Raw genomic sequence first — 23,838 nt, 5'->3', positions numbered from 1 at the left:
TATGGCCTAAATGGGGATGTCATTCTGAATTAAGCCTCAAACAGTTTTTTTTTTATAGGCAAGCAAGGGTATCATTTCTAAGATGAGCTATAAAAGAGTGAAACAAGGCCCCAGTTCCTTGCACTCATCAGAAAGTTTTTTCTCCCCAAAAGTGCAGGGATTAAACTGACAATCTGTCTCCTCCCAATTTGGGCACTCGTGTTCCTCTTCCACGAATCCCCTAACAGTTTCAATCAGAGGAGATACTTCATATTTCCCTCCTGCTGCTACCAGATATGCCGGGCTGCTGATGTAAAATCATTGCCACAGGACAGTGACTGCTCATGTCCCAACTCATCAGTCAAGGACACCAGCCCAGCCTTACAGCAGGCCTTTCCTTTGCTCATGTGTCTCTTGTCTCTCCCTTCACAGCCTGTCCTGACACAAACATATCTTTTTAAAAGGTCTTTGACAGTTTTTTCTCTTTCTTTACCTCCTTGGTTGTGTTTGAAGCCCGAGCCATGGTAAATAGCCTACGGCTTGACTCATCTCTTTCTACCTCTGCCCTCCTAACTGTAATTACGAGATAATTTAGCAGTGATGCTCTGAAGCCAAGGCGATTGGTGAATTAACCTGAGGCAGCTCTAAGAAGTACCCTGTAGTATCTGCTGATGCACTTTGTCCATTTTTGCTTCCCTCTCTCATACTTCCTAATTACTTCAAAGCTTCATATAGCTTCCTGCATTCCCCATGTCTCTAAAAACAGCGTTCTACCCAGGCTTCTCTCATTAGGAAAGATCCAAACGCCTTAAAATATCTCCATCTATCAAAGACTTGGTTTTAGTTCCGGGTTGTTTTTTGTTTTTTCAGGCCTCTGATCTGGACCAAGTGCTGACCAGGCCACAAGAAAAAACAAATCAGTTAAAATGTTAAAAGAGCAAATATGTGTTTGTGTCCCCTCTCCCAGGTGATACAGTTGTGCTTATAGCAGAGGCCAACGAGAAACATATTTTAATGGAAGTTTTGCTCAGGGAGAAAACTGTAAGGTCACTGAAGACAATTGCAGATGGAGGTGTGTTTGTATGTGTTCATACGTGTTTATGAACGGGGTAGTTGATATGAAACAATTTGGGCAGACAGACCTAAATTTAGCTCTCAATTTATACCACACAAATGTCTATAGGCTTTAATTGTAAATGTGGACCATGATTTTATATGAATGATTAAGCCCATAAAAATGACTATATAGTTTATATTTTCCTTTTGGGAATTTTTCTATAACAACATTTGGGACACAGTCGCCAGCTGTTATTTAGCCAGCTCTACACCAGTCCCAGTGTTGACAGGGAAAAAAGGTGTTTGAATTTAAATACATGGTCCAAAATCTTCTAGTGACCCAATTGTTTAGAACCTACGTAGGCTTATGAAAATTCTGACTGGTAAATCACATGACCTGGAATTCCATCCCTCAGTAATAATTCAGTCACAACTTTCTCAACTTTCTCCCGAAAGACTTCTTTGATGCCCCACTACTCCCCCTAACCCCACATCCTGATCCTCTGCAACAACATTGAATGTGTTGCTTTCTCTTTCTCCCAACCACTCATTCACTCACCTGTTCCATCCTTATTGTTTATGTGGCTTTCTGCATTTCACCTGCAAATTTCCCAAGGGCAGGGACTTGTCTTAGCATGTTCAGGCTGCTATAACAAAGTACTATCAACTGGAGAGCTTCTAAACAACAGAAATTTATTTTTCACAGTTCTGAAGACTGGGAAGTCCAAGATCAAGGTGCCAACAGATTTGATGTCTGGTAAGGACCTGCATTTTGGTTTCATAGATGGCACTGTCTTGCTGTGTCTTCACTTGGTATAAGGGGTTAGCTCTGGGTTCTTTTATGAGGGCACTAATTCCATTCATGAAGGCTCCACCCTTATGACTTTATTATCTCCCAATGGCCCCATATTATAACGGTATCACCTTGGTGATTAGGTTTCAGTAATTGAAGTTGTGGGACATAAACATTCCGAAAATAGCCAGACTCTAATTTATCTTAAAGGATCGTCAGATACAGAATATATGAAAGCATATGTCTACATATCTTGTGATTTAGGACTTTCCTGGTGTGAATTGTGGAGAGAAGACTCATTAAAAATCAGGTAAGAGATACCACACTTTTCATGGCATCTTGTGAAATTCCTTTACTCCCCCCATGGAGGCCCATTTTTGAGATTCTATTCTAGGTTTCACTCACATAATTAGCAACTGTTGTTATAAACAAAAAGAATCCTTGGTACTCTGTAGTACATTCAAACATTGAAGGAAATACTTTTTAATTAAAACAACTTGTCTGGTGGGCAAGGTCATTTTATTTTCAAAATGTATAGGAAAACCCTTTAACTCCTAGTAATATAGTCTCCCTTATTCCTATAAATGGAAAGTTAGTAGTATGTAGAAATGTTACAACGTCAATTCAGGACAAGTTTTCTGAAGTTAACTTCTGCCAAAATTTGGGAAATAAGAAAATTTGGCTGTTGTACAAACAAATCTCTAGAGAAGAGACAACATAACAGGACTAGATAATGATGATTCTGCAAATGGATAATTAGGGATTACAGAGGGTGAAGAATTTTTACATTCCAGCGAAGGCATGAACCTGTAACGGCTTTTACAAAAACAAACAAACAAAGCATAGAAGAAACTTGGCCCCATGGAAGATAAACAGCTTCAGTGTATTCCTACCAGGAAAACATTTCGTTTCATTGTTCGAAAGTACCCCCCTGACATATATGTATGAATGAGTGACACTATTTAGTTGTTCTTAGCAAGAAATGTGTTTATTCTTCTAGTTTTTATATGTGTCACAAGTGAGATATACTGAATACTTTTTCTTAAGAAATATTTTTGATTTTCTTAAATGTGGAAATTGAAGAAAACAGTCACTTGGTGAGAGCAGCAGGAGGTAGCCAAATGCCCAGGCAGACAACGATGGGTCCCCAGTGAAACCCCACCTCCAAGCTGATGACTTCAAAGCCTGTCATCAGCTGTTATTAGCCTAAAAGCCAAGCTACAAGTTAAATCCTTGGCCCAAATTGACAACTCATCTTCCTGTTTAGCACACTTTCCACTGATTGATTCCTATCCTTCACCTATTTTATATTTATCTACCCTTTCCTAATTTCTACACAGTCGTCCCCACCTTTGAGTGATGTCTTCGATTTAACCTTTTTTGTATGCTCATAAACCAATCAGCATGCACTCCCATTCTGAGTCCATAAGAGGATGCAGACTTAGCCAGATGGGGGACTTTCCGGCCATTGAGTAGGGGACCCTCTGCCCCATTTGCCTTCTTTGCGGAGAGCTTTCCTTTTGCTTAATAAATTCTACTCAACTCACTCTTTGGTGTGTATGCACCTAATTCATCCTGGTGTTAAGAAAAGAACACGGACCTAGCTGAGCTAAGGAGCAGAAAGACCACAACACTGGGAAAGCAAAAGGTGAAAGCAGTAAGAATAGGCCCTAATAATTCCACAGAGACAGCAATCTGGTTGGTAAATCAAAAGAACTGAGCAAAATATTTAGAATACAAACGTTTTTGTAGATACAGAATTGAAGTGTCCAGAGTGTTTCAAAGTGTTTAGCGCTCTAATCTAAAACTCAGAGTGCTGGAAAGAAGAGGAATTTCACTTTTCTCCTGTGTGACCAAGCAACACAGAGAAATCAGATGAATCTGAGTTAGAAACAACCAATTTAAATAATGCAAATATAAAGTGATAATTGGGAGACTGAGGTGGTTATTAATTTATCAAAATTGTTATTTGGTTGACCACATTGATCCGATAGCCAGTTAATTAAATTTCTTCCTTTAGATATTTAAATAAAAGTATCCTCATTTTAATTGGATATAAGCCAAAAAGAAAAAGAAGATAAATTTTTGAATTAATATTTAGATTGTTTATGATGTTGATATATAGGCCACATACAATCTTAAGTATGAACAAAGATAAAAGTATGCCATCTTCTTGTCAAGATTACTTCTAGCTTTAAACATTCTGTAATTTCTAGGGTTTTCATAAATTATAGAAGTTTATGAGCTACAGGAGACCTTCTTTTTAACTTGTAACAATGCCCTATGCATTAAAAATTGTTAGATGCTTTGTGTCCCCTTTTTATATAAAGTATTTTAAAAATCTTGATTCATGAAAGATGGAATAGTACAAACAAAATATTTAAGCAAAATATGGAAAACTGAAAAAAAACATATATTTACCTATTAATTTGATTACATTTTACATAGTGCAGGATTACAAATATTAATTTTTAAATTAGAAGATAAAATATAAGAGTGCATTAGTAAGGCTAAATGTTGCTTTGTGAAGCTTTTCTTTCAGGTAACCAGAGTCTAGGGAAAATATAGAAATGTATTTATTGGGTTATGATGTGAAATGTATTTCTTGCTGAGAGTCACACTCAAAGAGTCAATTTAATTGTGTTACAATGTAACATACTCTCAAGATACTGGTTTCTAGGCTTGTTGTACATAAAATTCGATAATGAGCTGGGAAAATAACCCAATCAGCCTCTTATATTGGACATTTGTAAACAATGAGACAACACCTTATCAGCTTTTTTATTGAAGTGTTAACAGCCTTTGGCAGAAAAAAGATACTATACTAAGCAGAAAAATGTGACAGAGCTTTGAAGTGTGGAATTTATTCCGTTACACGTATACTACCATTCTTTTATGTAATGTTTTGACAAATTAAAAAAAAAATTTAGAAAAATTCTGCAGATAATATGACTCACATCTTTCATCATTTTCTCCAAGCATCCGCTACTTAAAAGCCATATAGGTAAACAGAAGTCACAAGTTCCCATTACTATCACAAGCATTGAAGGAGCTTCAAATCTATGAAAATATTGTTTTTCATACATTAGAAACTCATGTCAGAAGAATATCCAGTGTTGCATGATGTGCTGTACCATACTTGAAAATTTAGTCACTGAAAGTTAATTGAAATTTATCTGCATCCATTTCAAAGATGCATTAATTAGAGCAATGAATGATAAATTGTAATTCAGATGTTGAATCCAACTATGGAGGATCTATAGTTATTGAAATAGATCTAAAACACACACACAGACACACTGTATATAGCATTATAACATTTACAGGGCTATATTAATTAATTATATGTGAACATTGATATTTGGATACCAATGGATAGAACGAACCATGGCAAACCTTTTGTTTATATTTTCTAAATTTAGATATCACCCTAGCTACTCCAATCCTTATCCTGGATATACATCTTTGACTCAATTTTATTATAACACAATGCAAAAGATATTATAAATTATTAATATAATTAAGAATGACAAAAGATGTTTGGAGCTGAATGACAGCATCCAAAATTGAGTTTTTGAAATAAATTACTTGATAAAAAAATCAGAACTTATGAATGATATGGGAAAATACTGCTTCTTCTAAGTTAGTGTGAAATAGCTTTTTGTTTTGAAAGCCCAAGAAAACTTATCTGTTCAAAAGTCAAATGATGAGAGAAATTTGGACAGATGAATAGATGTATGCAGGTATGCATTAATAGTAGCCTTCTTTTTTTATTAGGTAATACACATAATTAATAATAATAATGACAGAATACATTCCTAAAGCACATTGAAGATAAGCACAAATGCACTATTGATCTAAAGTAATTGTGATGAACTTAATCACATTCTGGATTTAAAAGGCTTGCTAACAAATTTCATCACTTGAAAAGGATTCTAAACCCTTTTGGAGAATTTCAACTTCGAGTCCGGTGCAAAGAACAGAAAATTAAATGGAATGTGTTAAACTAAGATACAGTATATAGGCATAAAAAAGGCAGGAGAAATACCAAATGTGATGCTCATAATAAGGCAACAGGAATGTGCTGTATGCCATTAAAAAATAAACATTTGAAACATTACTTAATCCATGTTTTAAATGAATCCTAGGTAAAGGAGAAAATTTTATGATGAATGATTATTTTATGAACATTACCAAGATATAGTACTTTCCATGTATATATACAGACATATGATGTGTAAAAAATCTATAAATGTCTGTATATATATGCACACACATACATAAGTTCTGACACTATTTACACACAGACACATTGATACAATAATTGTTCAGCTGACTTAAAGTGATTCTGTCACAGATTTTTTTCCTACACAGATTTTTTTGTCCATTTCAGCCATCAGTTTGAAGCAAAATTCACACACAATGATATTTCTTGGGTCCTCCCTCTACTTTCTTGTTTCCAATATCACTCTCCCAATTCCAGCTTTCTTTAGCTCCATCATGATCTAGCTCAATCTACTTCTGTCTCAAGTTTTCCTCTTCCCTACTCCCTATGAGAACTTAGACAATTAGTACATAGATTTGAGCCGTAACTACTAAGGCATTCTCTTCACAAGACCCTTCAGTGGCCTTTCCAGTTAAGTACAACCCCTTCTCGCTAATAACATGTTCAACCTGCCCTTCACCTTCACCTCATAATGGTCAACTCGTGTTCTAAACTTCCATCAGTATGGTATGTTTACAATTCATTTAAACATTCATTTTAAATTTATTGCAAGTTGTGCGCTTTTGCAAGTTTTGTGCTTTTGTCCAGAATGCATGTTTTTATATTGGAAGGTCCTCAGTTTGTCAAAATCAACTCTGTTTTTAAAATCTCAAATACAATTTGCTGTATGAAGTTCTTTCTGAGTCCTTTATTGAAAAATTCGCTTTTTAAAAATCTGAAACCCACATCCTCTTATTTTTACTTCTCTTAAGGTACAGATATAGTTTTTTAGTACAGTGGAGATTCATCATACAATATATTTAAATGATGAATGTTCACTTAAACATATCAGACATTAACAACAGGAATGAGGATTTTGTGGCTTTTTTCAATTCAACTTATATTTTATGTGTCTTGTATTTTTGTTTCATTTCAGGGTTAAAAGACTCTGTAAACAAGCCAACAACCTCATCTGGGATTCAAGCAAAGGAACAGTATTATGCCCAAAAGAAAATGGACTGCACTGAACTCGCTAAGAGGTAATCTAACACACACAAAGCCATGTATACAGAAACTTACAAGAAATTTACAAAATTTTAAAAGATACTTTTTATGATACATAGTTTTTACATTAATCACTAATTTTGGAACCTAACTCTGGGTAAGCGTTTCTTTTATACTTTAATGGGCAGCATAATCATAAAGGTAGACTATGAATATTTTTCATCCTGAATGCCACAGTATCTTTAGTAGCACTGTGGACATAGTTGGCACTTATCTAACTTTGTTACTTGAAATAACAAGCAGTCAGACTGTCTAAAAAGCTATAAAACCAAACAGCAAAGTGGAAAACAACCATAGAAATCAAATAACCTATTAATTTTTTAAAAAGTAAAAATGGCTTGATTATTTTAGGGCTTGATTACAAAACTTATAGGTCTTTGAAAAGCTCATGTAGTTTAAAGAGCTCTTCACCTCTTCTTTACCTTCTAAATGGAAAATTCCTTAAGGACAGAAAGGATATTATATATTTTGGTATCCATTGAATACAATTCAGTATTTGGTACGTTTTCCATCTAATCTTTCAAAGAATAACTTAGCACTATGGTATGCTTTCAAAAAACAATCTCAACAGTTGAGATTTTAGTAGAAAATTGCAGAAATAATTGACTAATCAACTTTATTTCTTTAAACCTGAGCCTATTACCGAGGTTTGATATACATGCAAACAGTGAGTTCAATTTAAATATGGTTGATTGACAGAAATTAAGATGAAATGAGACTCTGTGTCACGGAGTGTACAGAAGCCACAGAAAACTCCGTGGCACAATTCCTTCTAAGTAGCAGCCACACCACAAAGAAGGTGAAAAGCAGTGGCAAATTCAGAAGTAGAAACTCATCTAAAAACAGCTGATCAGACAACATTAAATACAATAGCCACACCAGAAATAGCCCTTCTGGCTGCAGCCTCTCAAATACAAAGGGAAGCCAAGCCTATAAAAAATGGACTTGCTTTTATTTTGCTCAATTCCCCCCTCCCATTTTTACCTCTCCTGTCAAGTGCTCTAATTTTGGAAAGTCGCTATTTCAGATCAACTCCACGGAGGGCTGCATTTTGTCACTTTGCCATCAGCAACTCAAGCAGTCATGTCACTTTTGTTCATAGCTACTGTGTTACTGCCAAATTGGTCTGGGAAATTGAAAAACAGCATTAGAGGTAGTGCTCGTGAAAAAAAAATCCTATTTCTCCATTTGGCTTTTTTATTTCCCTCTTCAACTTTTTGATTATCTATTTCATTTCAGATCTATAGCTTGTTTTGCTTGAGAAAGGGATTTTCCTACTAGTTATCTTCATAAGGCAGATTTTAGGATGTCCAGATCCAAAGGCTCCTTCCTGTGTAATAAAATCTAACTCTTGGCCACTGCAGGAAGTGTAAAACTTGAACATTAAATTTTATTTAAATTGAATTATCATTTGAACCTTTAGTTTAGGGTAACCATGGCTAGAACTTACAACTATTACTATCAGAATGCTTGGATCAATTGAAGTTTTTTATTACTTCATTTGAACCTCTTATTCTTCGATATGTACAATTTGATGCAGAGAAAAATGTTACACAGATATAAAGTACATAAAGGTGAACTGCATTATGTCTCCATGTCAGATCTGTGCCTCACTTAAAGAAACAACAGACTATCAAAAATACTCGAAGAGCAATTTAATTTTTTCTTGTTTTCTTAAAAACGATCAATTTATAAAACAGAGTTAACCCTCTTGAAATCTGACTTTCTGATATCCTTTTAACACATATGCCTACACATGTCCCCACACTGTCTCTCTTCTCTCTAAGCTTTTCCTTTCCCGCCTGGGCCACTTGGATGATAATATTTTCTGCCTTGGCACACTCCCTGGCCCCTCCACACACACCCACATCTTTTACTCTATTATTGCTCCTTCATGGCAGTTTTCTCATTCAAGTGTAGATCAGTCTCCCCTGTCTGTCATCTCTAGTTTCCTACACCATTCAGTACTCTGATCAACATCACCAATAAGTGAAAGCAAGTAGGTAGAAGGTAGAGGTGGTGAAAAAGGTATAAATAGTGATCAGTTCCCTTTCCAACCACAATACTCCCCTCACCTCCGTTTACGTGCTTTGGTTAGAGCAGTCTTTCTTGTGCCTTCTCTATTACCTGGAGAGCTTTTTTTAAAAAATGCAATACCCAAGTCCTGCTCCAGACCAATCATGCCTGTCTCTGGAGTGGGAAACAGATGACATTTAAAAATCTTCCCAAGTGAATCCAATACACGATACACAAAGTTGAGAATCGCTGGTTGGGGACTTATTGTATCCTACAAAGCAGAGCATAATATGCTTTTTCTGAAGGATTGGGTCCTAGAGCAATGATAGAGTTAGTACTGGGAAGAGAAGGGGATGGTGAGTTGTGACTGATGATATAGGTGACTATCTGTTGGTATCAGGATTTAAAGTGAATGGGTCAACTAGAAGCTGTAGTTCGAATGTACTGCAAACTTAACCACCATTAGACACAGAGCTAACCCTCATGTTTTCGACTTCCCTGAGCAGGAAAAGTCAACAGCACCTAAAAGAGTCGTCTCTGCCCACAAAATAAGAAAAATTGCTTTAGTCCCTAGATTATTTTCCTTATGGATTCAGGGTGCAACTAGATGTCCCTTTACAAATGCAGAACTATCTCTGCCCGTTTTGTACCTATGCCTCCAAAATACTGAGACACAGAGGGCCAGGCAGCCACAGCAGTCCCTCTTGTATTCAGTGCTGTCACAAAGAAAGTAGTTTTCTTGGCATCTTGGTAATCCAAGATTAAGAGACAAACACACCTCTATCTATACAGGCACTTGGAGTCTATCTTCCCCCCTTAAATGAGTTCTGTAATTTAGTCTTAGTTTTATTTCCAAAGTACTGCAATATTTTCCCCATTTTCTGGCTCAACATTGATTAGATTAACAATGCTGCAAATTCAGGAAGTCTTTAAGTTTAAAATAGGTCCTAAAGCTATTGTGTCTGTCTGTCAGTCTATCTATCTACCTTAATAACTGTGCATGAAATGCCTCTAGTCACATCAGATTTTTCTACAAACTGTGCTACTTCTTCTGGCAGATTGCCACTGTTGAAATCTCTCCATGCTGTACCTATAAGTACCGTATCTTGTTGATGTGCAATTATGGATTCAGCATATGAACACAGACAAATCACTTGCCACCTATAGTTCCTAGGTCAGTAAGGTATGTTGTTATACAAACAAAAATCAGGTGACTTTCAGACCACAAACAACGCTAACATTACTGCAGGCCTTCACCTTGATGTATTTTTTTACCTTTTAATACTACTTCTAGGCCATATTAATAGCTCAATCTAATCTATATTTTAGCACTATTTCCTTCCTTCCTTCCTTCCTTCCTTCCTTCCTTCCTTCCTTCCTTCCTTCCTTCCCTCACCTCTCCCCTCCCCTCCCTTTCCCTTCCTTCCCCTCCCCTCCTCTTCCTTTTTTCTTCCTCCCTTCCTTGACAGATTCTCACTCTGTCACTTAGGCTGGAGTGCAGTAAAGTGATCTAGTTTCAGTGAAAATTCCACCTCCCAGGTTCAAGCCCTTCTTGTGCCTCAGCCTCCCATGTAGCTGGAATTACAAGTATGCATCATCATACCCAACTAATTTTTGTATTTTTAGTAGAGACAGGGTTTCACCATGTTAGCCAGGCTGGTTTTGAACTACTGACCTCAAGTGATCTGCCTGCTCAGGCTCCCAAAGTGCTGGATTACAGGGTGAGCCACAGCGCCCTGCCTTAGCACTATTTTCTTAATATTCTACAAGAAACTACATACACATTTCTCAAGTTTTTAATAGCAAATACCTGGTGTCAGCAGTTCTACTCGGAATAACAGACAAATTCCCAGGGAAATCTCTGTTACCAGAGCAGAGTAAATGACTTGAATTAGCCTAAACATAGCTACCATGCCCTCTATCATCCACCAAGAACTCCAATTTAAGAATGTCTGTGTTTGTGGAGGTGGAATAAGTTTCTAGCTTTCAATTTCATAAGGAACTGTATTAGGTCTCTGAATAGTCTTCAGTGATTCTCTCTGCAATAGTATTCTGAGAAGCATAAAATTTTGTAGGGTAAACCTTTACCCTTTGCACTATAAGTCTGGTGAGGTTGTAACCAGCTTAAAAATATGTTTTCGAGGTATTGATTTTTACTTGAAGTATAGCTGAGTACTGAAACTTAAAGGCTGCCTCCCAAAATGTAATCCACGTATAATTAGTCAAGGATACTCACAGTTCTATGTTGGCTCAACTCAAACATGCAAAGATATTTAGAAAGTAATTTAAACAATATTTAGAAAGTAACTTAAACATTTCATAATCCTCTCAAAATATTATAAAGAGGGATCATATTTGCAATGTATTGCTAAGTTCCTGAAATCTGTTTCTTCATCTCTTTTAAAGCAGCTGTTCTCAAAATATTTCTCTTTCACTCCAAACTCCCTAAAAAATCTTCCTTAAGAGAATCCTTTGGGCTCTGCACTCGTTCAATTCTCCTCTGCTTGCCAGGATTCATTGCTTTCTCCTAATATTCCCAGGTTCAAAGCAATAATGGGCAGGGCCTAAACCTATTAATATTCCCACATTAACTGTTTTTACATTAAAAGGTAATTTTTGCATCCAATCTACAGGTGACAATATAAACAATCAGAGATTAACATGAGGTTGGACAGTCCTCATAACTAATTAATTAATGCTAATATTACCTGTTTTTATGTAGATACGATGCCAGTAAATGTTTGAGAAACTTATATGTAACAAGCACTGAATACAGATTATCTCACTGATTTCAATATATTTGGAAATGCATAAATTGAGATTTACCTAATTGTGTCACAAATTCCAGAAAAGTAATGTTTCTTTTCCTGATAAAAGACACAAAATAAACTAGACTGAATGTGATGGCTTATGATTGGCCTGAATTAAAGTTAAGCCTAGCTGTGTCACTCTTAGATTCCTGGAAGCAAGATCAGCATCTGACTCACGCAAGTAAATTACGTGAATACAATCCAAGGATATTATTTACACCTTTCACATTGGAAGGCAAGAGGTAAACAAGTGGTCTCCTAGAGTTACCAATCATTTCATAGAAAAGCTGTGTCAATGAAATAAAAAAAATAAATTATGATAGTAACATAATTCAGTTGAATATGCCTGTGTGTATGCATGTGTTTTTGTAAAAGGTTAAGTAGTTACTAATCCTTCAGTAAATCCTATGTTCTACATGAAAAGTGCTTGTTCTCCGGGAGGTTTATGTTCCTTGGGCCAATTCATATTTCCATGATTCAGGTTGCCTATATCTTGTATTAGGGTATACAGATAAAAGGGAATTTTTCTGTCTCAAAAAGTTATAGTGGAATCATTCAGAATTTATCACATTTATATATTTTACAGGACTGATATATATAGTAGCTAATATATCAATATTGTAATATCATAAGTGATCACTAGGTAATGCATTCTACTTTAAAACTTCATATTTGAGGCTTTTAAGTAAAATACTGTGAATCAACACCTTACTTTATTATTACTTTAAGTCTGTAATTGTGCATACCATAGTTACTTAAAAAGATAGATCTTTCATCAGGTACACTTCGGTTTAATTTCTTCTCTCAAAACTCATCTAGAAAAGCAATCATATAACATATTCTGAAGAAAACTTGTTGAGGATAGCACTTTAATTAAAAGTATTTTCTTCAGGAAAAAGCCTAACATTGAAGTTCTAACCAACAATTGTCATTATAGATTCTAAGACCCAGTTTTGTAAGGAGATTGCCTTAGGAGCCTGGCTAGATTCCAGGGATGTAATGGCATTACATCTTCCTAATTCTTCACAGAAGATTCAAACGAATACAGTTTTATACCTTGTACTTAAGTATGAGATGTTACCAAAAGCAAACAACTAAGAAAGAACTTCTGTGTGTGAAGTGTATATTGATGGATGGTCAATATAGATGGTACATGGAAATGTCATTTTTTATGAAAGGGATTAACACCATTTACTACAGCAGCAAACGTTTGAATGAAACTATTGTATACATTTTATATAAATCATACAAAATAGTTGGTCAGATAAGACAGATAATCTAATATCAAAACTTGTTAAATGTTATGTCATGTTATAACAGTGTTCTCTAGTTAGATCTCCTCATGAAGCAAGCTCTGTGTACAGGGGATATAATTTAAGATAAATATGGTAAAATAAGGGATTAAAAAATACTATTATTCATAGAGACAGGAAGCAGATAATCCTAGGCAGAGAGGGGTAGGTCTCCAGTGAAACCCCACCTTCAAGCCAAAGACAATTTAAAGCCTGAAAGCCCAGCTACAAGTCACATCCGCAGACTGGATTGAGAACCTGTCTTCCTGTTTAGTATACTTTCTTCTGATTGATCCTCACTCTTCACCTGTTTTATATATATCTACCTTTCCCTAATTGGTGTTTTAAGCTCTCATGCCCACCTTTGAGTGGTGTCTTTGTTTTAGCCTTTTTGCATACTCACAGACCAATCAGCACACACTCCCCTATTCTTAGCCACAAAAGCCCTGGTCTCAGCCACACTTAGAAAGAATCCACGTGGCTTCAGGTGGGGGACCACCCCCATGTCCCTTCTCTGCTGACAGCTGTCCTGTTACTCAATAAAATTATTTTCCATCCTCTTCACCCTTCAATTGTCAGCCTATCCTCATTCTTCTTGAATGTGGGACGATAACTTGGGAACCCTGGAACTCGGGTACAAGCTATATAACACAGGTGGGCTGGGGTACACCCAGACCAGCCATGGCCTGAGCCAGTGAACGAGCCAGGCACAGCCCAGACAGGCAGAGTGGGCGAGTAGTCTCCTGAGGCATGTAGCATGACCCAGGTGGCATTGTTGCCAGCCAGAGGTCCCTGGCTGATAAAATGACTGAGAAAAATCCTGTGTCACTATGGAGCACACTGGATTTGCCATATTTATTTGTGCAAATTGGCAGACTAAAGATAACTATGGCCCACAGGCTAATCCAGCCCATAGCTTGTTTTGTATGCTGCTTGATATAACAATGTTTTTGCATTTTTAGAGTGTAAAAAACAAAGAAGAATATTGAATGGAGACATATGTGGCCCACAAATACTGAAATATTTATTATCTAGCCCTGTACAAAAAAAATGCTGACACCCAATTTAAGATTTTTTTTTTTTTCCTTTTGAGAAAGGTCCTATTTGAGTGGATTCATCATGGCTAATATGGGGCAGAATTACATAAGTCCTGTTTGAATCTCCTCTATATCCTCAGGTTTATGGGATAATTAAATGCCTGACACCTCTTTAGCTAAGTCAGGTAAGACCACCTGGAACTCCAGGCTTCAAGCCAGGTCCCTTTAAGCAGAATAGCCTGGAGCTGGGCTGAAACTGGCAGCCTAATACTCAGCCCATTACATGATCCACTGGGCTCTGCCACCATAAACACACAGGTAAAGGCCAGGCGCATTTTCTGCGGCTGTTACTGCTAAACAGAAAAATACACTTTCTGTATACCAACCAAGACTTTGGAAAGGTCACCTCAGCCACAAAGTTAAAAGTAGCATTTTTTTTTTCCTTGAGCATCAGACAGAATATATAGACTGTGCTATCCTCATAGTCAATGTCAAAATGTTATCTGTTATGTATGTTTTTCTTTCCCTCTTTTTCTCCTTTAAGCCATTCTATCATTCAGCTGCTTTCATTTTTATTATAAAAATAAAGTCCAATTAAGTTTAGTAAAATGCAAAAGAAAAAAACAAACCATTGAGCCCAAATAAATAACTTTCATGCCTGATATTATTTCATTGAAAGTCTATGAATGGCTCTTTGTACACGTTTGGAACAATTTATGTCTTTTATACACAGCTATGCTAGAGAAGAAATGCTTTCCTCATCTCAGCTCTTTGAGGCACATCACATGATGCTCTTCCATGGGAAATAAAGTTGATCACATTATTTCTAACTTCAGTGACCCCTTAACAACATCAAGAATCTTAAAAAGGTAATATGAATTTTCAACAAATATTGATAGATGTGTTATTATTTATGAGATTCAACACTGAAAATAATTTCTGGGGCCAAATGAAGTAATAGGTAAAAATGTATGCCAGTAATGATATTTATTTAAGCTTTATATTAGTGTTTTCAAAGCTTTGTTGGGATAGTAAAATTTTTAATATAGAACATTAAGCTAAAACTAATGCTTAAAAATTGCATGTCAATTCTGCAATGAAAAATAGCCTGGAAACTAAACTGGAAAGAAACATGTTACAGATTTAATTGTATTCCCCCAAAATTGCTGTGTTGAAGCCCTAAACTCAGTACCTTAGTATGTAACTGTCCTTAGAGATAAGGTTTTTAAAGTGGTGATTAAGTCTAAATGAGACCCTTAGCAAGGGCCTTAATACAATTTGACTTGTGTCCTGAGAAGAAAAGGAAATTTGGACATAAAAGGAGACATCGAGGGTATGCAAACAGAGGAAAAACCATGTGAAGATGCAGCAAGCAGCCAGCTGAGTACAAGCCAAAGAGAGAGGTGTCAGGCGAAATCAACCCTGCCAGCACCTTGATCTTGGACCTCTGGCCTCCATATCTGTGAGGAAAAAAACTTCTGTTGTTTAAGCCACCCAGTCTGTGCTATTCTGTAATGACAGTCCTAGCAAACTATACGAGGAATATATTAGTAATACAGTATTGCCATTATTACATTTCACTGCTGAGATTACATCTGACTTTTATGCCTTTACACTTACTCTATATAACGTATTACTTTCCTTACCTTTTTACTCCCTCCCTCCCTTCTTTCTTGTTTTTCTTCCAACAAATATGTTTTGAGTGCCTTCTGTGTGGCCAGCTTTTTGAACACCTAAGCACTAGGTATTCAGTGGAATGCATACATTTGATTCATACCCTTACAAAATTTAAGATAGTGAACTTTAACTATACATTCTTTTGACAAAAACAAAGATTAATAGACAATCCTTCTTAACATTTCTCATAACACAGACAGAAGTGAATGCATACTCACCTCTGGATTAGGACTTATACAAAAACCTGTTGCAAATTACTCCTACTGAAACAAAGAACAGCCAATGGCTTTCACTTTCGTAAAAGCTATTTGTGTCAAAGTCATCTCTAACCAAAGCAAATAGACTCGGGTTGCTTTGTGACACATCCTTCAGCTTCTATAACCTAACAATAATTAAAAAGAAGCTACTGATCTCTAGCAGATAGTAGCCATGCAGTATTTCTAGAGATAGATTCCTATTTTCTTAGAGATCAGCCTCCACCCTACTCCATCCCCTCATTTTATTTTCACTGTAGGTTGGATCTCCCATCCAAAACATTTCCACTAGCTTCAACATATTGTCCCAAAGTTTCAGTAGAGAAAAGACAAAGTGATCAATTAAAAATAAATTGTTTAGGCCAAGCATGGTAGCTCACACCTGTGGTTCCAGCACTTTGGGAGCTTGAGGCAAGAGGACTGTTTGAACTCAGGAGTTCTAGATCAGCCTGGACAACAGACTGAGACCTCATCTCTACTAAAAATAAAAACTATATAGCTGGGCATGGTTGTGTACCTGTCGTCCCAGCTACTCAGGAGGCTGAAGAGGGAGGATTGCTTGAGCCTGGGATCATGCCACTGTACTCCAGCCAGGGTGACAGAAAGCAATACTGTCTTAAATAAATGAATAAGAAATAATTTGTTTAGTAAAACTCAATGCCATACACTGCATGGTTTTTGGCAGATTTTCCCTAGAGAAGCATTCCAAAAACTAGAGCATTTATGTATGCTCCAAATAGCACAAAAGGCCATTGGTGGTAATGGGAACAGTAGTACACAAGGTCATGTTAAATGAATGATTCATATTCCAGAGCTCATCACATGAACAGCTTCTCCGATATTGGCTATGGTGAGCAGAGTATTGAGAGATCCAGATCACCACTGTCCAATGACATTAAGTTAAAACACTGAATACTGAGTATGCTCACAGGAATGATACGGGAAGGAACCCTCACACAAAGGCTAAATGTAGGCAAAATTGTAAAATATGTGACTTTTATTTATTGTTACTCACTGGTGTCCCAGTAAATGTTTCACAACCAACATTATGGGAAAAAATATATAGGCATTAAAATTATAAATATTACTGATATAAAGGATATATGGCCTATTAATAACAAATAGTAATCCTATATACAGTATGCTTTATTGTAAATTCTCTATAGTCAGCTGATTCTCACAAAATACTTCAGTTGATTTTGCTAAACTCATATTAGTAGCCAACTTATTTATGTAACTGATGAAGGAGCATGGGTTCAAAATAAAAGTTGGCTGATAATTTTATTTTACCAAAATGTAATAATGAATATATTTTAGATTTCACCTGTTCGTCAATGACCTGAGAGATTTCTTTGCTGAGTTGGATAGCAGTTCTTTAATGTTGGAATAATATTTTTTCAATTTTTTTTTTTTTTGATGGAGCCTCACTCTGTTACCCAGGCTGGAGGGCAGTGGTACAATCTCGGCTCACTGCAACCACCCCCTCCTGGGTTCAGTTGATTTCTCCTGCTTCAGCCTCCCAAGCAGCTGGGATGAGCTGCACGCCACAATGTACAGCTAATTTTTGTATTTTTAGCAGAGATGGGGTTTCACCATATTGTTCATGGCTGGTCTCAAACTCCTGACCTCAGGTGTGGTCTCCAAAAGTGCTAGGATTATAGGCGTGAGCCCCTGCACCCAGCCGATGTGATACCATTTTAAGTTCAATCTACATTTTTAACATTTTTTAAAAATCCACTAATGTCTTAAGTCAACAATGGACAATCAACAAAACAATAAATGAAACCCGGACTTATTATTTGCTAATTTTTGTGGTATAAATATTCCTGATATGGCCAAATTCAAGTTACAAACGTAATTGCCATGAGATGCATAGAAGAACACTAGTATGTAGTATTTCCATATATTACTTCCCACTTTTAAAAGAGTAATGTGGGAAGTGATCTTCAAAGAAAACATGGGGAGTGATCTCTAAAGAAAATAAGAATCCATCCTTAGACATAGTGTATGTTTACTATCTACTATCAGTAACTTTATTGCTAACATAATATTTTCATGTTAGTCATTCACACTAATGTGCAATTACAACAGTCTTAAATAACAAAGACCATAATTAAATGAAATAATTAGAAAGTAATGAGTTTTGAATATTTGTTTTTAATATAATCTATTTAATTGTATGCTTATATTTTTCCTTTTTAAACCATGACTGTATTTAGCAGTCAGCTTTCATAATTTATAAAAATTTCAGAATCAACTGTCATAAGTGGTTCAAAAATGAACTCTAACACTCCACTGCTTCTGTCAGCTAATGTTTTTTCTTTCAACCCCCCTTTTTTTATCTAATGATTTTTTTTCCAGGTGCCCACACAGCTCTGCCTTTCCCTGGAGCAATTCCCCTAACGTGTCTTCTACCTAAATATTCCTCTGTTTGCTTTCATCAGTCTTTCCACAATCTAATCTTAATAGTTGACGTTAGAAACAATATATGTTAAAGTAATTTACACTAAAATGATATATTCAAAAACTAGCTAATGTATGTCCTGTTCAATAACAGTACAGTACTAAAATGCCAAATAAATGAATATCTAATGGTGAAATTATTGTCTCTATACCAGGGATATTTTGGGACAGATCATTCAAATTCTATTATGCAGCTGATATGAAGATTTGGTAATTAGTATGTTCTTGGCTAATTAGCTATTTGCAGCTCTCTCTTAACTTTGAAACTGACAATTCAAAAAAGTAATGAACCTCCTCTTTGATACAGCCTATCAAGAAGCCCTATTTCCATTATTCTTTGCTCACTGTGATGTAGCCATTGTAAACTGTGTTTCCCTTGAATACGATGCTTTTTTTTAGCTGCCACGTGTTTGCCCAAATTGCTCTCTCTATCTACAGCCCCTTGCCACTCTCTGACCTCTTTCCCTGAGCTTAGCTTTTGATCTTCCTATGTCAGGGCAGCCAGTACTTTCCCTGAGAACCTCTTCTGCCCTTTCTAAATTGGCAGGCCCCTCATTGGCCCCTCATTGCATCCTGCGCATAACTTCATGGTTACTCTTACTTGATTGTAAATGCCTAGTGATTTCTACAACATTTGGCTGGGAATTCCACAAAGTCAGGGAGCAAGTCTGCCTTTTTCTTCAGCATTTTCTGACATTCAGAGTGACGACAGGTATGTTGTTGGCACTTGGCAAAAGCTGGTTGAATGCAAAGCCGATGATTCGGAGAAGGAAAAACCAGAGCACTGAGATCAGGAACACACTGCCTATTTATTTCACTCTCAGGTTATAATTGTATTATTTTGAAGTTCTTTTAAAGAAGATACATTGTACTGGATTGAATTTGACTGGATGTGCAGCTGGTTAGCAGTAAGCTGCAGCATTAGCACCAGCTTACTGGAACACCACCTCCTATATTCCTGAAAGTCCCCTAGGGGATGCAGAAAGTTGTTTAAAAGTGATGCCTAATTATACAAGTGAGCAAAGAAGGATCTCTAGACACTAGAGTGCAATTGCACATTTGCCTGTTTTATTCCACCAGCTTGAGAAATTCACACACTCCGTATAAAATGACAGAAATGTTTTAACTATGGTCTGCTAGGAATGGAGTAGCTACACCTCCTCTCTAGTAAGTATGAGCCAAATGTGAAAGTAAATGAAACCTTGACAAAACTTCCTGACTTTCCAATACGATATACTTATTTTGCAGATAAAGAAAAGTTATGACACATTACATCATCTGTCACACAAGCTGCTTGAGTCTCAATTCAGTAATCATCACCGGAAAAGAGAAGAATGATGCTTTTGATCAAAGCAAGTCAAGAAAGGTTGTGTCCTCCTCCTCACACTTTTTTGGAAAGCAATCCTATTCAAATTTAAAAGTGAAGCCACTTTCTCCCTCCCTAACAGTATTGAAACCTAAGAAACAAGAGCACAGCCTTAAAAGCTATTACTCTGCAGCTAGTACAAAAGGAGAGGGATTTGCATTAGAACAAGTGTTAAGAGTTGAGCTTCAGGCAAGGTAAGATCATTATTTATAACAAGCTGATCTGCTTCTATATGATTAACAGAAAAACAGTGAATTAATGTTGTTATCTTAATATTGTTTAAATGGCCTCTAGATGTGGTACGAAGCCATGCCAGGGAGAGTGGTTAACACAAAATAAATGTGAATTCAAGAGAGGGTTCTGGGAAACATTTTCACCTGGTGTATGCTTAATTAATGACCTCGAAATCATAAGCTCTCATAAGCCTCTGGTGTATGGTCTTATTTGGGGAGACGGGACACAGCCTGATTTAATGGGATTTTCTTCAGAGACTGGTAAAACTGGTAAGCTTTTGGATAATTATACAGCCATTTTAATGATTCCTTCTTTTCAAAATGTGATTCATACCCTAGGTTACCCAGGGAAATGGATGAGGAAAGTATGGAACTAGAATGGGTAGTGTTTTATTGCCTGCAACTGTGTGCTTGCATAGAAAGCCGGACTTTTGAGACACAAACAACAAACCTTCTAATATCCCCCAAATAAAGCTTCATTAAATGACTGCTTCAGAATTAATCATCCAGGATGTGGGCCACTGGTGTAATGGATAAAGAGGTCTGACTATGGATCAGAAAATTCCAGAACTTTTCTTTCATAATAGGAAAACTCAGTGTTTAAGTAGGCTTAGTTGGGAACATTATGCTAATTGTCCTGAGACTTGAAGTGTCTTCATCAAGTGGGCTAAGAGCCTATATTTCAGGGATCTTATTTCTGCCTTTAGGCTTCAGGTGGAGGAATCCTTATTACAGATATGGCTGGATGTTTTTCTTTCTATCTTTTAAAGAATAAACTACATAGGGTAAAGTTGTGGGCACAAGACAAACTGAAGACAGAGAGGTGTGCAGAGTAAATATTTATAACACGATATTTAAATTCAGAAGAATTATATTGCGAAGCAGTGGGGATGATTGTAAATAATATCAGAGATGCCTGGACTAATTGCAGAAACACACCCAAATTTACCAGAGGCTTCGTGGTAAATATGAGATATGTAAAAGAAAGAGTGTTCCATTTACTGAAAGATTCTTCACATTAATGCCATAGGCAAACATTGGAGAGTACTACAGGTTCAACCCAGTACACACCCCTTTGCCTATGTGTTGCTCAGTTTTTCCAAGGCAATAATGAGAAGGTGATAAAGCATCTTCACTTTATATTAGTTTTTTTTTGGGGGGGTGGGGTGGGAAGTCTGCCGCCTTCCTGTCCTTGTCCTCCTCCCTTTTTGTGACAATTGGGTGCTCCATTTCTTGACTTCTTTGTTTCTGCCTACCTGCTTATTCTCCTTTCTCTCTGGTAATTACTTCCTTGAATGTAGGTGCATAATATAGCTCTTTTGGCTCCTGTAGTCATTGACACTACAGCAGCCAGTATTACCCGGGCCTCTAGAAAGTGACCATGAAATGACCCAAGAGCTGTTGACTGTTTATTAAAAAAAATCCATATAAGAATCTTGCACTGCCTCCTAATGAGCCTGTGTTTTCACACTGCCACATGAACCTTCACATTTTTATTACTTGTTTATTAAATTTTAATAATTAATCCGTATGGATTTGAGATACAGATTTTGATAATTCTGGACTCCACTCTGGTAGCCCAACAGCAGAGTATATCTGTACTTTTATTGAACAACTATCAATAATAAGAAATCAACTTGGCCACTGTACATTGGAGTCAATTCTGCTTTCCATTTTGGCTAACCCCTGCAAACATGTCCCAGAACCAGTGAGGAGGAAGAATTCTATGATTTTATTGTAGAGTTTTATTATTTTCTGAGTAATATAATAGCTTTGAAGAAAGTGTTAAGATTAAAAGAATACTATGGTCAAATTTCTTTTGAAAATGTGTACTTTTTTTTTTAACTACAAAATTCCCATAATCCTCAATGGATTAGTAGACACTGTGAAGCATAAAGAAAGAAGGTAGATGCTTCATAAAACAAAAACCAATCTCCTTGATTTTGGAGTCTTTTTACACAAAATTTTGTCGGGCCAGTGCTTCACAGAATACACTTTGAAAAATTCCATTTCATTGTAAGCTTTCTGGTTAAATGAACATAACCTCAGCCTAATGCAGAGGGGAAAATGTAGTATGTATATTCAACACCTTCTAATATGCCGTACAGTTTATTAATATACCAATGTGATGAATTGAGTAGTGTTTCCCAAGAAGATATGCTGAATTCCTAACGCTGGCACCTGTGAATGTGACTTTATTTGAAAATATGGTCTTTGCATAAGTAACCAAGTTACGATGAGGTCATTAGGGTGAACCCTAATACCAATGACTGGTAGAAGAAGCAGACTGAGACCCAAAGGCAGTGATGTACAAAGAAAACACAACGTGGAGACACACAGGTAGAATGCCATGCGTAGGCCGAGGCAGAAATTGGAGTGATATATCTACAAATGAAGGAATGCCAAAGAGTTCCTGCCTTCACCAAAAGCTGAAGAAAAGGCATAGAATAGATTGACTCTGACAGCTCTCAGAAGGAACCTGCAGCAACTGACACTCTGATTTTAGACTTCCAGCCTCCAGAACTGTGAGAGAATAAATTTCCCTTGTTTTAAGCCACCCAGCTTGTGATATTTTGTTATGGTCACCCTGGCAAACTAATAGAGATTTTTATACCTGGATGTGGAGTGTCCTCTTTTGAGGAGTGTCTGTTCCTACCCCAGAACTTAAAGTATAATAAAAAAATAATAATTTTTAGTCTCTAAATAAAAACAATTTACATAAGTATATTGTGTTTATAATAGATGGACTAATATAAAAGAAATTAAAATTAAACTAGTGATGGTACTTGAAACAAAAATTCTCACTTAATTTCCTTGAAGAGCAACAATTAAAAGTTTCAGAAAAAGAAAAGAACAGGGAGATACAAATTTGAGGCCACATATGAAATTGATTCTCAAGTAAGGTCTTAGCATTTATTCCTAGAATAAGATTTGGTAACAGCTGGGTTGACTTTAATGGCATAAATCCTATAAACAGTAATAGCAAATGAAGATCCAATCTTCCATAGAATATATAAAGGCCATAAAAAATGATGACTGTCTTTATTCTTAAGTTAATCAAACTGCCACCCAAATCCCTGTTGTTTAAAAAAATGCTGTATAAAATGATATAGACTTTATATGAACAATTCAATATGTTATACAATGAAAACAATAATCATATTGACTCCCCCACTGCCATTTTCTCTTTAGGAACTTTCATATATGACCATACTTGCTCTTTTAAGAATTGCTGACACTCTGCTATCAATTAGTTTAAAATTCTCTCTTCTTGTAATATTTGCATATACCTGACTTTCTTGCAAGAAAGATCTTTAATTTACACTAGTCATTCAATAGAAAAATATTGCATAGATTTACAAAGGCTAACAATATTTAATTCATGAAAATATGTATATCTAGGAAATATTTATTTATATTCCTCAGGTTTATAAGCACAGTTCTTTTTAAAAAATTTTTTGCAGGCCGGGCGCGGTGGCTCACGCCTATAATCCCAGCACTTTGGGAGGCCAAGGCGGGTGGATCACGAGGTCAAGAGATCGAGACCATCCTGGTCAACATGGTGAAACCCCGTCTCTACTAAAAAACTACAA

General features: G+C 36.3%; 1 protein-coding gene and 1 long non-coding RNA gene across 4 annotated transcripts in view; one reads left to right on the top strand and one right to left on the bottom strand.

The window, feature by feature from the left end:
* Nucleotides 1–23,838, bottom strand: part of LRP1B (LDL receptor related protein 1B) — a 1,911,091-nt gene that overhangs the window by 1,356,923 nt on the left and 530,330 nt on the right. The window lies entirely within an intron of this gene.
* Nucleotides 3,345–7,185, top strand: LOC119470297. The gene is made up of 2 exons (XR_005199178.1): nt 3,345–3,485; nt 6,970–7,185. It is a non-coding gene; the product is annotated as an uncharacterized LOC119470297 (long non-coding RNA).

The sequence above is a fragment of the Cebus imitator genome, unplaced genomic scaffold, assembly GCF_001604975.1.
Source record: "Cebus imitator isolate Cc_AM_T3 unplaced genomic scaffold, Cebus_imitator-1.0 Scaffold27, whole genome shotgun sequence".
In the NCBI taxonomy this organism is placed as follows: Eukaryota; Metazoa; Chordata; class Mammalia; order Primates; family Cebidae; genus Cebus; species Cebus imitator.
The sequence above is the reverse complement of the archived record's forward strand: the minus strand, read 5'-3'. Positions and strand labels throughout refer to the sequence as shown.